This window comes from Oncorhynchus keta, chromosome 3, assembly GCF_023373465.1.
Source record: "Oncorhynchus keta strain PuntledgeMale-10-30-2019 chromosome 3, Oket_V2, whole genome shotgun sequence".
Classification (NCBI taxonomy): Eukaryota; Metazoa; Chordata; class Actinopteri; order Salmoniformes; family Salmonidae; genus Oncorhynchus; species Oncorhynchus keta.
In genome coordinates this window covers 4,127,677-4,143,199 of record NC_068423.1, presented here as the reverse complement: position 1 = coordinate 4,143,199, position 15,523 = coordinate 4,127,677, and the positions used below count along the sequence as shown (strand labels likewise).

At 40.8% G+C, this 15,523-nt stretch overlaps 1 protein-coding gene across 1 annotated transcript in view; it reads left to right on the top strand.

Annotated features, from left to right (window-relative positions):
- The first annotated feature begins 11,019 nt into the window (after positions 1-11,019).
- Positions 11,020-15,523, top strand: part of LOC118364095 (U5 small nuclear ribonucleoprotein 40 kDa protein-like) — a 46,346-nt gene continuing 41,842 nt past the window's right edge. Inside the window, exon 1 of the mRNA XM_035745335.1 lies at positions 11,020-11,148. The gene's annotated coding sequence lies outside the window, so the exon portion shown is untranslated. The remainder of the gene's footprint in view (positions 11,149-15,523) is intronic.

Genomic DNA, 15,523 nt, shown 5'->3' with positions numbered 1-15,523 from the left:
GGGGAAGGAAACCACTCAGGGATATCACCATGAGGCCAATGGTAGTTTTAAAACAGTTATAGGGTTTAATAGCTGTTATAGGAGATAACTGCGGATGGATCAACAACATTGTAGTTACTCCACAACACTAACATAAACACCATAGTACCCTCCAAGCTCATCATCAAGCTTGGGGCCCTGGGTCTGAACCCCGCCCTGTGCAACTGGATCCTGGACTTTCTGACGGGTTGCCTACAGGTGCTGAAGGTAGGCATCAACACCTCCACTACGCTGATCCTCAAAACAGGGGCCCCACAAGGGTGCATGCTCAGCTCCCTCCTGCACTCCCTGTTTACCCACGCACGCCCCCAACTCAATCATCAAGTTTGCAGAAGACACAACAGTGGTAGGCCTGATTACCATCAACGACGAGACAGCGTACAGGTGAGGGCCCTGGCATAGTTGTGCCAGGAAAATAACCTCTCCTTCAACGTGAACAAACCGAAGGAGCTGATTGTGGACGTCATGAGAAAGCAGAGGGAGCACGCCCGCATCTAAGTTCCTTGGAGTACACATCACTGACAATCTGAAATGGTCCATCCACACAGACAGTATGGTGAAGAAGGCGCAACAGCTCCTCTTCAAACTCAGGAGGCTGAAGAAATTCGACCTGGCCCCTAAGACCTTCACAAACTTTTACAGGCCTGTCGGGCTGTATCACCGTCTGATACGGCAACTGCTGTTGAGAGTGAAAAACCCAGCATCATTGCAGTTCTGCCTAAACAAAATAAATGTACTTTGTCTTGCCAAAACGTTTGACCTGATGCATGTTTTGGCACGTAAGTTTGGCCTCGGGCCAGTGGCGTGTATTCATGGATGCCAAATGAAGTTGCCAGGCTTCATGGATGCCAAAGGAAGTTGCTAGGCTACCCCAAAACATTTACAAAAAAAAAAATTAAAAAATATATATGAGTACACACCTCACATTTTTGTAAATATTTGAGTATATCTTTTCATGTACGAGTGCTGTCAGCATTGCTGCAGAGTTTGAAGTGGTGGGGGGTCAGCCTGTCAGTGCTCAGACCATACACCGTACACTGCATCAAATTGGTCTGCATGGCATTTGGCCTACCTTTACAAAACAAATCTTACAAATGTGCCAGTTTTGAGCTAAACTGAGCGAGCTCAACTGTGAATGGTCCTGACGCACCAAAACAAGGTGTCAAGGGGAGCCAGAAAAACTTGAATTGTTGCATCTCATTATGTTGTTGTCCTCAAGTGGCTTGGCTTCCCCAGTGATTTTACCCACACACCACTACTGCCTTGGGCTGATTTACATGTGTAAAGTCTGCAGCCTGCTCATCATCATTAGGATAGTGTAGGTCATTTATAGGTATGCAATTCAGTTAACACTCCATTTACTGATCACATTGTCTCCATTGTTTCGCTTTAGCAGTTAGCTTCTCACCTAATCACCCGCAAATAGTCGGATTTTCGCACCTCCATTTTAAGGGCAAGCCAAGAGTCTGGTGTGGAATGGCATTTTTAATTCACACTGGAAGCAAACAGAGAGTAAGTTAAAATAATTAATGTATTCCTTTATAATTAAGATATATCCCTGCATTAGTCAGTCAGCAGAGTTAAAGTGTCAGTACAAAGTCCAGAATGGACCTTGGTTTTATGAACATAATCTATAGTTTTTCCTGCACAGCGCTGTACAGTATTTCTACCATATAGTGTTTAGGGGGCCCACGCAAACTTTTTGTTCAAACTAATCTGTTTGGTTTGCTCGGGACTCTAGTGAGTAGGCTGGACCCTGGTTTTATGGACACACAATCAATTATGTTCGGTGTAAAATGTATGTCCAATAAGATTTTTTTTTACTGCATTTAAGCTGATTGGCCACTCTTTAAGGGCCGCAAGATGACGCTCCTCGGTGTGTAAACTATGTGGATTTGGAAAATAAAAGTGTTCCTGAGTAGAATGGACATCCCTATTACTGCAACACAATGTACAGGCAATAATGTACAGTCCAATAAATGATAGGAGTGCACAAACAGCATTGTTGACCATTTAAGCTTAAAATAAATACAAATATATTTTAAATAAATAAAATACTTTTTATTATTATTTGTATAATATCTAATATAAAATATATTGCTAATTGTGCAAATGTATCATAATTTCCGCCCTACTTATTCATTTAACAAGTATACAGGACGGGACTCTTATTCTGAAGGATTACGCTGGGCTCAAACACAAACTCCAGTGCTGGTGCGCATTCGTAACCTGGAAGTGCTTAGTTATTCTTGTCTGTTTCACATCGTTGGTGGCCTGTACAATACATCATAAAGGGGCAACGGTTCCGGTATAGAAACATGGTTTCAATTGTTCGGTTTCGACTGCTCTTACAGTTTTGCTTCGGTACTGCAGTTTAACCAGAGCTTTTATGTACCCAAAGACAGTACAGTATACATCTAGGCAAAATGCTTCTCCAATATAAATCCCGGCAATGTCATGTTGACGCTTAGATGAAGCCAGTTTCAGGTTGGATATTCGCGCTTTCAAACCTCAATAGCTTTCAAACCACTTGAGCCACAGACTCCAAATAAGTGTCATGATGTTGGAAATATTGCGCACAACATTACACAGGTCTTTTTCACGATTTGGACAATAATACACGTTGCAAAGCTAATAAACATGTGGAAATGTAAGCAGTATTTTGTATTCCTAGTTGAATTAGTTAGTACAAAGTACAAACTTTTTAAAACATTTTAATTTCAATAGCTCTTTGGTCATGTGACCTACTAACTTCAAACAAGGTTCAGAATGTACACTCAGTGGGCACACCCTCAGTGGGCACACCCTTTAGTTTGTCAATTTTCATCTCACACGATTTTACATACATTTTCAAACATTCTAATTTCAAAAGCTCCTTGGTTATGTGACCTGCTGAGTTCAAACAAGATTCAGAATGTACATTCAGTGGGCCTACACATTGCACACCCTTTTTTGGTCCATTTCCATCTCACACGATTTTACATGAATATGCCTGCTCTGCCCCCTGAAGGACAGTGACCCCATTGACCTGGTGACCTCTGACTCCTGGCCTCTAGCCTACAATCCCTGCCCACCTGCCTGCCCTCTCACTGGGCCTGAGAGTGTATAGCTTACTACAGACCTCCAGTCCTTATTATAATCATAATACTGAATATAATGTGTGCAGTTTTAGTCAAGAATTAGAACAAGGACTTCCTGTTCCTTGTTAGAAACTAATGGAGCTATCGTCAGACCGGCTGGAATACTGTGTTCCTTACAGGACATTCTGTCCCTACCCAGGGAGGGGAGAGACCTTTGGCTTGTAGTAATAGTTTAACAGGTGGCAGACAATGTGAGAAGGCTTGTGAACTATATTTCCATTGTATCTGAGAGGAGAAGGGACATTTATGACAAAATGTGAGGTATATAAACCAATGTACATGGTACCAGAGCTCTCGGGAATAAACGCTATTGATTAATTTTGAGACTGATCTTTGTCTATTTTATGCAAATAAGAACCTCACAAATTCTTAGAAACGGACAAAGTGTTTTGCTTTGTTATAATTGAATTGGTTAACACCACATAGGAATGAAATTCCTCTAACATAGAGACAGTGGGAATCTCGTTCATCCATTCATGCGCGTCACTAATTAGATGACGAGGCATTTGGCAACCTCAAGGGACTCTTACTTATGTCCCGCCGTTTACCCACGCTTCATAGAATTTCCTCACTTTGACATGAGGGGGTCACAGCCACCCGTGGTATCATCAGAGGCTTTTCTGTCTTACAAACTGGACATCAGTTGCCGCTATTCTGAACCTCGCTTGAGTCCAGTAGGTCACATGACCAAATAGCTATTGATATTAGAATGATTACAAAATTCATGTAAACTCGTGTGAGATGAAAATGGACAAACTAAAGCGCGAGCAATATTGAAGGCTAGTCATTGGACATTCTGAACATGGTTTGAGTGCGGGCAATTCTACTGCCATTGTTTTTCTTTGTAGATTGCATGGCTATGTGCTCGATTTTATACACCTGTCAGCAACGGGTGTGGCTGAAATAGCCAAATCCACTCACTTGAAGGGGTGTCCACATACTTTTGTATACACAGTCCATTCAGGAAAGTATTCACACCCCTTGACTCTTTTCCACATTTCTTTCTAAACTTGATTATTTAGTTTAGTTATTTTTTTTATCAGTCTACACGCAATAATGACAAAGCAAAAACAGATTTTTCATTTTTTTTGCAAATGTATTAAAAAAACAAAAACTTAAATATGACATTTACATAAGTACATTTGTTGAAGTGACTTTGGCAGTGATTACAGCCTCAAGTCTTCTTCAGTATGATGCTACAAGCTTGGCATATGTGTATTTGGGGAGTTTCCCCCATTCCTCTCTGCAGATCCTCTCAAGCTCTGTACGGTTGGACAGGGAGCATTGCTGCAGCTATTTTCAGGTCTTTCCAGAGATGTTCGATCAGGTTCAAATCCGGGCTCTGGCTCGGCCACTCAAAGACATCCAGAACCTTGTCCCGAAGCCACTCCTGCGTTGTCTTGACTATGTTCTTAGGGTTGTTGTCTGGAGTAGGTTTTTATCAAGGATCTCTCTGTACTTTGCTCCAATAATCATTCCCTCACTCCTGACTTCTTGTCACTCTGACTGACTTCGTCTTTCCTAATTCATCCTTTACCATCCTCAATACTTCAAACAGATCTCCCAAAAAAGCATACAGTGGGGCAAAAAAGTATTTAGTCAGTCACCAATTGTGCAAGTTATCCCACTTAAAAAGATGAGAGAGGCCTGTGATTTTCATCATAGGTACACTTCAACTATGACAGACAAAATTAGAAAAAGAAATCCAGAAAATCACATTGTAGGATTTTTAATGAATTTATTTGCAAATTATGGTGGAAAATAAGTATTTGGTCAGGAACAGACAGAGTATCCCATCTACCACACAACAACATTACTACAACGTATCCATTTGACCACCAGAGACATTCTTCAAAGGACAAAGGACTCGGTTTGGCAACACGGCCTTCCATCTACCACCAACCTACTGAAGCGCAGCTCAGAGTAAATATTTATTGCATTTTCCTTTTCCAAATGGGCGGTAATTTAGAATGCATAAGATACTGTATTTACGATAGCCCAGCTTCTTCCTTTGTTACCCAGTCTTCCCGCTCCTTCACTCAACCCAGCAACTTTTTTTCTTTTGTGTAACAAGCTGTCATATCTGTTCCGCCCGCTAGGACGTTTTCCTTTATGACGTCATTTGTAATCAAGTTATGATTAATTGTGTATATGTGTAATTCTGTGTGATTTGTTAGAAATTTGGTAAATAAATAATTAAACCAAAGTTTGTATTGCTGATTCAACTTGTTAGCCAGGGTTCTTGCAGATAAAATAATTTACAACTTTCAGATGAGACTGAATTAGGACGACTATTGATATTGACTGCTATTGATGTAAAATATTACTAGGTCTTTAAGAGTTTATTCGGAAGATTACAGCTCCATAAATATTATTTTGTGGTGCCCGACTCTCTAGTTAATTACATTTACATGATTAGCTCAATCAGGTGATATTAATTACGGAGAAATTATTTTATAGAATAGCATGTCATACCAATTAATCCGACATTGCCAAAGACACAACAGCGGGTAAGGCCTGTTTTTCGTCAATAACTAGGGTACAGGCAGGACTCAGATATCACTAAATTGAACACACCATTTCCTCATGCTCTCCTGTGCAGTACAGTCATATCTGACTAAGATCATACGATTGTGTCAGAAGTGCTTCAACCTTGTCAAACATAAAAAATTTGAGATTATTTCACAGAAAATAGAAATGTTCCTTGAGTTGTCAGAGTTTAGAGTGATGAAAAGTAGCTAACTACTTTCTCATGTCTCATCATTGAGCAGAGCAGCCAAAGGGGAGCTGTTGCAATGGATACTCACAGACTCATGAGAAGAATGCATGCAGAGCGAGCTAAATGTGCAGTGAGCGAGTGACAGACAGAGAGGAGCGGCTAATGGATTTACTAATGGAGGAAGTCATTTCTGATTTTGGGTTTTGGGCAGGGCCGGGCCGGGCCATACATTTGGCAGAAGCAATCAGGCCTGGGTAGGGTAGGGCCTGAATGTAAGGGCTCGGCCTTACAATTAACGCCCGTGCGGGGCTCTACCGACTTGCGCCTACATGTCGACTCCATGAACTTTACAAAAACCATGTGATCAAAGGTCATGCAGTTTTTATGAAGTCCCTTTCAAGTCTTAGTTGCTTCTCACCAACTGCACCACGCAGCCATTGCCTAGCTATTTAATGGGAGGCACTGGCCGTGTTCAAGAGGACCAGAACCATAATGTATCATGGGTAAATTGTGACTGACTGACTAATCTACAAATAATAATGAGTAGTTACAGCGCCTTGCAAAAGTATTCATCCCCTTCGAGTTTTTCATATTTTGTTGCATTACAACCTGTAATTTAAATATATTTTTATTTGGATTTCATGTAATGGACATACACAAAATAGTCTAGATTGGTCTACATAATTAGTTCAATAAAGTCCACCTGTACAATCTCAGTGTCACATGATCTGTCACATGAGATCAGTATATAAACACCTGTCCTGAAAGGCCCCAGAGTCTGCAACACCACTAAGCAAGGGGCACCACCAAGCAAGCAGCAATATGAAGTCCAAGGAGCTCTCCAAACAGGTCAGAGACAAAGTTGTGGCGAAGTACAGATCAGGGTTGGGTTATAAAAAAAGATCAGAAACTTTGAACATCCCACGGAGCACCGTTAAATCCATTAAGAAAAAAATGAAAAAAATATGGCACCACAACAATCCTGCCAAGAGAGGGCCGCCCACCAAAAACTCATGGACCAGGCTAGTAGAGAATTAATCAGAGAGGCAACAAAGTGACCAAAGATAACCCTGAAGGAGCTTCAAAGCCCCACAGCGGAGATTGAAGTATCTCTCCATTTGACCACTTTAAGCCTTACACTCCACAGTGCTGGGCTTTAAGGAAGAGTGGCCAGAAAAAAAGCCATTGCTTAAAGAAAAAAATAAGCAACACGTTTGGTGTTCGCCAAAAGGCAAGTGGGAGACTCAAACATATGGAAGAAGGTGCTCTGGTCAGATGAGACTAAAATTGAGCTTTTTGGCCATCAAGGAAAACGCTATGTCTGGCGCAAACCCAACACCTCTCATCACCCCAAGAACACCATCCCCACAGTGAAGCATGGTGGTGTCAGCATCATGATGTTGGAATGTTTTTCATTGGCAGGGACTGGGAAACTGGTCAGAATTGTAGGAATGACGGATGGCGCTAAATACAGGGAAATTCTTGAGGGAAACCTGTTTCAGTCTTCCAGAGATTTGAGACTGGGACAATGACCCTAAGACCCTCAGTTATCATGGTTAAATATTCAAAAATAAGTTTGTATTTTCTAGAAATATGCATGGAATAATTGATGAGACAACCCATATTTAAGAATAACTTAGGAAGTAACCCAAACTAAAGACAATTTTTTAAATGACCTTGCTTAAATCGAGTTATGTTTTCTGACACATCCCCCTTCCAGTAGGACAATGACCCTAAGCATACTGCTAAGGCAACACTTGAGTGGTTTAAGGGGAAACATTAAAATATCTTGGAATGTCCTAGTCAAATCCCAGACATCAATCCAATTGAGAATCTGTGGTATGACTTCAAGTTTGCTGTAGACCAGGAACCCATCCAACTTATAATAATAATAATAATATATGAACCCATCCAACTTGAAGGAGCTGGAGCCGTTTTGCCTGAAGAATGGGCAAAAATCCCAGTGGCTAGATGTGCCAAGCTTATAGAGACATACCCCAAGAGACTTGCAGCTGTAATTTCTGCAAAAGGTGGCTCTATAAAGTATTGACTTTTGTGGGGCTGAATAGTTATGCACACTCAAGTCTTCTGTTTTGTTGTCCTTTTTCTTGTTTGTTTCACAATAAAAAATATTTTGCATCTTCAAAGTGTTAGGCATGTGTAAATCAAATTATACAACCCCCGCCAAAAAAATCTATTTTAATTCCAGGTTGTAAGGCAACAAAATACTGTATTTATGATGCTAGATTCTTTGAAGATCAGTTAGTCGGCAGTTCACTGCACTGTCTGCTGCAATGTTGATCAAGCTCACTAAAACTCACTTGTTATGTCTTTACATCACCTGCCATCAGATTGTTGGGAAGTTACTTATCCAATCGAACTCTGAGAGTTTTTATCAATGGAAGCCTCTGTAACATCAGATATGTACAGTGCGATATCCCTCTGAGCATTTTCCTTGGGCCGTTACTCTTCTCAATTTTTACAAATGATTTGCCACTTGTCTTACAAGAAGCTAAAATGACTATATATGTTGATGATTGAACACTATACATCAGCACCTACAGCCAGTGAGCTCACTGAGACTCTTAGCAAGGAGTTACAGTCAATGTCAGAATGGGTAGGTAACAATAAACTGGTCTTAAATACATCTAAGCATTGTCTTTAGTTCAAAGCATTCTCTTAGACCTCAACCTAAACACGAGTTGTGCATAAAGGGTGTGCCCATTGATCAAGTTGAAGGACCTGAACTCCTATGAGTAACATTGGATGGTCAGTTATCATGGTTAAGTCATATTGACAAAGTTGTTGTCAAGATGGGGAGAGGTATGTCTGTTATAAAAATATGTTCTGTATTTTTGACACGAAGATTAACTGTACTAGTTGTTCAGGCTTTGTTCTTGTCCCATTTTCATTACTGTCCAGTAGTATGACCAGGTGCAGCAAAGAAAGACCTAGCAAAGCTGTAGCTGGCTCAAAACAAAGCAGCACGCCTTACCCTTAAGTGCACGCACAGAATGAACATTAATTAACAACATGCATGATAGTCTTTCATGGTTGAGGGTTGAGGAGAAATAGACTACTTCTCTTCTAGTCTTTTAAGAAACATTTCTGTGTTGAAAATGCCAAACCACTAATCTATTTGCATACACCTCAAACGGACATACATACCCCACCAGACACGCCACTGTGGATTTGTTCACGGTACCCAAACCAAAAACAGATTGAATGTGTCTGTAAGGTCCTGGGTGTCGTGAGGGTGAAATCAGGTGCAGGAAAGCAGAGTTCAATAAAGTGCTTGTTCTTTTTCTAATGCACACACAGTGAACTACGGTCACCCCACTTACGGGTGCTCAAACCAAATGCCCCAGACACAGGGAAACGAAAACAGTCTAGCACTAAATACATGAACATATACATCTAATGCAAACACCAGGGTTACAATAATCAGTCCCGCACAAATAACCAGGTGGGCCGGCTGACTAATAAAGCCTCACTAATTATAACCAACTCAAAACAGGTGTACTCAATAAACACATAAGGAGGGGGAGAAAAGAATCAGTGGCAGCTAGTAGGCCGGCTACGACAACCGCCGAGCGCCACCCGAACGGGGAAGGGGAGCCACCTTCGGTCGGAGTCGTGACAGCGTCACTCAGTTATGTATAGAGCCATGTCATCGTGAAATGACGTCTGTCCTCAGTCGCAACACTCACTACCGAGTTCCAAACTGCCTCTGGATGCAACGTCAGCACAAGGACTGTTCGTCTGGAGCTTCATGAAATGGGTTTCCATGGCGGAGTAACCGCACACAAGCCTAAGATCACAATGCGCAATGCCAAGCGTCGACTGGAGTGGTGTAAAGCTCACCGCCATTTGACTCCGCTGGAGTGATGAATCATGCTTCCACATCTGGCAGTCTGACTGACGAATCTGGGTTTGGCGGATGCCAGGAGAACGCAACCTACCCGAATGCATAGTCCTACTGTAAAGTTTGGAACAGGAGGAATAATGGTCTATGGCTTATTTTTATGGTTCGAGCTAGGCCCCTTTGTTCCAGTGAAAGGAAATCTTAATGCTACTGCTTACAATTATATTCTATACAATTATGTGCTTCTAACTTTGTGGCAACAGTTTGGGAAGGCCCTTTCCTGTTTCAGCATGACACTCATTAATGCTCTAGTAGCTGAATGGAAGCAAGTACCCGCAGCAATGTTCCAACATCTAGTGGAAAACCTTCCCAGAAGAGTGGAGGCTGTTATAGCAGCAAAGGGGGACCAACTCCATATTAATGCCCATGATTTTGGAATGAGATGTTTGATGAGCAGGTGTCCACATACTTTTTCATTTATTACATTTTCATCAAAAACAACTTTATATCTAAGATGCCTTTTAATTGACAGCCTGCACATGCAGAGATTGCCAACTCAATGACGTGATTCAGCACATGAGTTTAGCTCATAGAATTAGGAATTAGAATACTAGAATGGGCATGAACCTTCTTGACGATGTGATAAAGCGCAGCCATTTTGGTCAGGAGTTGGTCCATGGTTTGCCAGTGCTGTGATAAGATATTGTGTAAAATAATGATTTTGAACAATTTATCTGCACTGTATGTTTGCTAGCTAACTAGCCAGACAGTTTTAGAGGAATGATTCCATAAATGTTTTCAAAATCAACTGCCAATGATGTCTACATTCCATTCAAACAATGCAATCAATCCACAGCCATACACTGACTGAAATCAGTTGATGATAGGACTGATCAGGGATTTGTATTAGACAAGCAGTTCCTGCTTATCTTCATTCTGTACTGTTTTAGCTTTAGCCCTATGCTTTTGCCCTGACACTCAAACGTGCCCATAGGTTCACCCTAACATAAAACCCACAATATACATTTATGTTGCCACATAACTCATCCTATTATCTCATATACTGCGTTTATTGTGCAAACATTTATTACAAGGTAGCTTTTATAGATGTTGTAGTGCGTGATAATAATCATATGTCCCTTTAATTTGGCACCTCATTGTTTTTGCCTTTACAATTGCGTCATGGGTCATGACATCTCCATGAGCGGAGGGGGTTTAAAATGAGGTTGGTTGCTAAGCAACGATGTTAGTTGTCACCTCGATTCAAATGACTGTCTGGAGGAGAGGCGAGAGCTAGCGTTGAAAACACATGTTGGTGTTCAAATACAACATAACACAACAGTCAACCAGAAAAAAGAAACAAGGATTACTCAAAAAAGGATAAGGTGGGTTGATTCCGTTTTGGAATGTGTTGGGCGGCAGGATAGCCTAGTGGTTAGAGCGTTGGACTAGTAACTGTAAGGTTGCAAGTTCAAACCCCCGAGCTGACAAGATACAAATCTGTCGTTCTGCCTCTGAACAGGCAGTTAACCCACTGTTCCTAGGCCTTCATTGAAAATAAGAATTTGTTCTTAACTGACTTGCCTGGTTAAATAAAGGTAAAATAAAAGTGTATTGCCAACTAGATAGCTAGCTAGATGAATCTAGTTAGCTAACTAAAGGTATACCCAGCGATGTGAAGTAGGTACACAAAGGAAACAAGCATAGTGGGTCAATTACCGCAACAACTACGAGCGTTAAAACTTCTCTGCTGTGTTGGTCCTGTTGCTACCGTGAAGCAACACGTGCACATGTGCAGATACTGTATGTGACCGTTGCCGCATTAAAAACAACTGGGAAATATCTGCCTCAGGAAAAAACTAGCTCAGACTGGGAAAATTCGTTTAGTACAGTCATCCAACTTTGACCTATTTTGTTCCCAGTTGTCTTGAAAGCACCATTAGTGAGGTCATTGAACTATAAAATAACTGGAGACAGCGTCCAAGACGGCCAACCGTTATTTTCAATGTAATCTACTCACGTTCACCATTCACAAACTTTTACAGGCCTGCCGGGCTGTATCACCGTCTGATACGGCAACTGCTGTTGAGAGTGAAAAACCCAGCATCATTGCAGTTCTGCCTAAACAAAATAAATGTACTTTGTCTTGCCAAAACGTTTGACCTGATGCATGTTTTGGCACGTAAGTTTGGCCTCGGGCCAGTGGCGTGTATTCATGGATGCCAAATGAAGTTGCCAGGCTTCATGGATGCCAAAGGAAGTTGCTAGGCTACCCCAAAACATTTACAACATTTTTTTTTTTTAAATATATATGAGTACACACCTCACATTTTTGTAAATATTTGAGTATATCTTTTCATGTACGAGTGCTGTCAGCATTGCTGCAGAGTTTGAAGTGGTGGGGGGTCAGCCTGTCAGTGCTCAGACCATACACCGTACACTGCATCAAATTGGTCTGCATGGCATTTGGCCTACCTTTACAAAAAAAATCTTACAAATGTGCCAGTTTTGAGCTAAACTGAGCGAGCTCAACTGTGAATGGTCCTGACGCACCAAAACAAGGTGTCAAGGGGAGCCAGAAAAACTTGAATTGTTGCATCTCATTATGTTGTTGTCCTCAAGTGGCTTGGCTTCCCCAGTGATTTTACCCACACACCACTACTGCCTTGGGCTGATTTACATGTGTAAAGTCTGCAGCCTGCTCATCATCATTAGGATAGTGTAGGTCATTTATAGGTATGCAATTCAGTTAACACTCCATTTACTGATCACATTGTCTCCATTGTTTCGCTTTAGCAGTTAGCTTCTCACCTAATCACCCGCAAATAGTCGGATTTTCGCACCTCCATTTTAAGGGCAAGCCAAGAGTCTGGTGTGGAATGGCATTTTTAATTCACACTGGAAGCAAACAGAGAGTAAGTTAAAATAATTAATGTATTCCTTTATAATTAAGATATATCCCTGCATTAGTCAGTCAGCAGAGTTAAAGTGTCAGTACAAAGTCCAGAATGGACCTTGGTTTTATGAACATAATCTATAGTTTTTCCTGCACAGCGCTGTACAGTATTTCTACCATATAGTGTTTAGGGGGCCCACGCAAACTTTTTGTTCAAACTAATCTGTTTGGTTTGCTCGGGACTCTAGTGAGTAGGCTGGACCCTGGTTTTATGGACACACAATCAATTATGTTCGGTGTAAAATGTATGTCCAATAAGATTTTTTTTTACTGCATTTAAGCTGATTGGCCACTCTTTAAGGGCCGCAAGATGACGCTCCTCGGTGTGTAAACTATGTGGATTTGGAAAATAAAAGTGTTCCTGAGTAGAATGGACATCCCTATTACTGCAACACAATGTACAGGCAATAATGTACAGTCCAATAAATGATAGGAGTGCACAAACAGCATTGTTGACCATTTAAGCTTAAAATAAATACAAATATATTTAAAATAAATAAAATACTTTTTATTATTATTTGTATAATATCTAATATAAAATATATTGCTAATTGTGCAAATGTATCATAATTTCCGCCCTACTTATTCATTTAACAAGTATACAGGACGGGACTCTTATTCTGAAGGATTACGCTGGGCTCAAACACAAACTCCAGTGCTGGTGCGCATTCGTAACCTGGAAGTGCTTAGTTATTCTTGTCTGTTTCACATCGTTGGTGGCCTGTACAATACATCATAAAGGGGCAACGGTTCCGGTATAGAAACATGGTTTCAATTGTTCGGTTTCGACTGCTCTTACAGTTTTGCTTCGGTACTGCAGTTTAACCAGAGCTTTTATGTACCCAAAGACAGTACAGTATACATCTAGGCAAAATGCTTCTCCAATATAAATCCCGGCAATGTCATGTTGACGCTTAGATGAAGCCAGTTTCAGGTTGGATATTCGCGCTTTCAAACCTCAATAGCTTTCAAACCACTTGAGCCACAGACTCCAAATAAGTGTCATGATGTTGGAAATATTGCGCACAACATTACACAGGTCTTTTTTCACGATTTGGACAATAATACACGTTGCAAAGCTAATAAACATGTGGAAATGTAAGCAGTATTTTGTATTCCTAGTTGAATTAGTTAGTACAAAGTACAAACTTTTTAAAACATTTTAATTTCAATAGCTCTTTGGTCATGTGACCTACTAACTTCAAACAAGGTTCAGAATGTACACTCAGTGGGCACACCCTCAGTGGGCACACCCTTTAGTTTGTCAATTTTCATCTCACACGATTTTACATACATTTTCAAACATTCTAATTTCAAAAGCTCCTTGGTTATGTGACCTGCTGAGTTCAAACAAGATTCAGAATGTACATTCAGTGGGCCTACACATTGCACACCCTTTTTGGTCCATTTCCATCTCACACGATTTTACATGAATATGCCTGCTCTGCCCCTGAAGGACAGTGACCCCATTGACCTGGTGACCTCTGACTCCTGGCCTCTAGCCTACAATCCCTGCCCACCTGCCTGCCCTCTCACTGGGCCTGAGAGTGTATAGCTTACTACAGACCTCCAGTCCATTATAATCATAATACTGAATATAATGTGTGCAGTTTTAGTCAAGAATTAGAACAAGGACTTCCTGTTCCTTGTTAGAAACTAATGGAGCTATCGTCAGACCGGCTGGAATACTGTGTTCCTTACAGGACATTCTGTCCCTACCCAGGGAGGGGAGAGACCTTTGGCTTGTAGTAATAGTTTAACAGGTGGCAGACAATGTGAGAAGGCTTGTGAACTATATTTCCATTGTATCTGAGAGGAGAAGGGACATTTATGACAAAATGTGAGGTATATAAACCAATGTACATGGTATTATGACCAGAGCTCTCGGGAATAAACGCTATTGATTAATTTTGAGACTGATCTTTGTCTATTTTATGCAAATAAGAACCTCACAAATTCTTAGAAACGGACAAAGTGTTTTGCTTTGTTATAATTGAATTGGTTAACACCACATAGGAATGAAATTCCTCTAACATAGAGACAGTGGGAATCTCGTTCATCCATTCATGCGCGTCACTAATTAGATGACGAGGCATTTGGCAACCTCAAGGGACTCTTACTTATGTCCCGCCGTTTACCCACGCTTCATAGAATTTCCTCACTTTGACATGAGGGGGTCACAGCCACCCGTGGTATCATCAGAGGCTTTTCTGTCTTACAAACTGGACATCAGTTGCCGCTATTCTGAACCTCGCTTGAGTCCAGTAGGTCACATGACCAAATAGCTATTGATATTAGAATGATTACAAAATTCATGTAAACTCGTGTGAGATGAAAATGGACAAACTAAAGCGCGAGCAATATTGAAGGGTAGTCATTGGACATTCTGAACATGGTTTGAGTGCGGGCAATTCTACTGCCATTGTTTTTCTTTGTAGATTGCATGGCTATGTGCTCGATTTTATACACCTGTCAGCAACGGGTGTGGCTGAAATAGCCGAATCCACTCACTTGAAGGGGTGTCCACATACTTTTGTATACACAGTCCATTCAGGAAAGTATTCACACCCCTTGACTCTTTTCCACATTTCTTTCTAAACTTGATTATTTAGTTTAGTTTTTTTATCAGTCTACACGCAATAATGACAAAGCAAAAACAGATTTTTCATTTTTTTTGCAAATGTATTAAAAAAACAAAAACTTAAATATGACATTTACATAAGTACATTTGTTGAAGTGACTTTGGCAGTGATTACAGCCTCAAGTCTTCTTCAGTATGATGCTACAAGCTTGGCATATGTGTA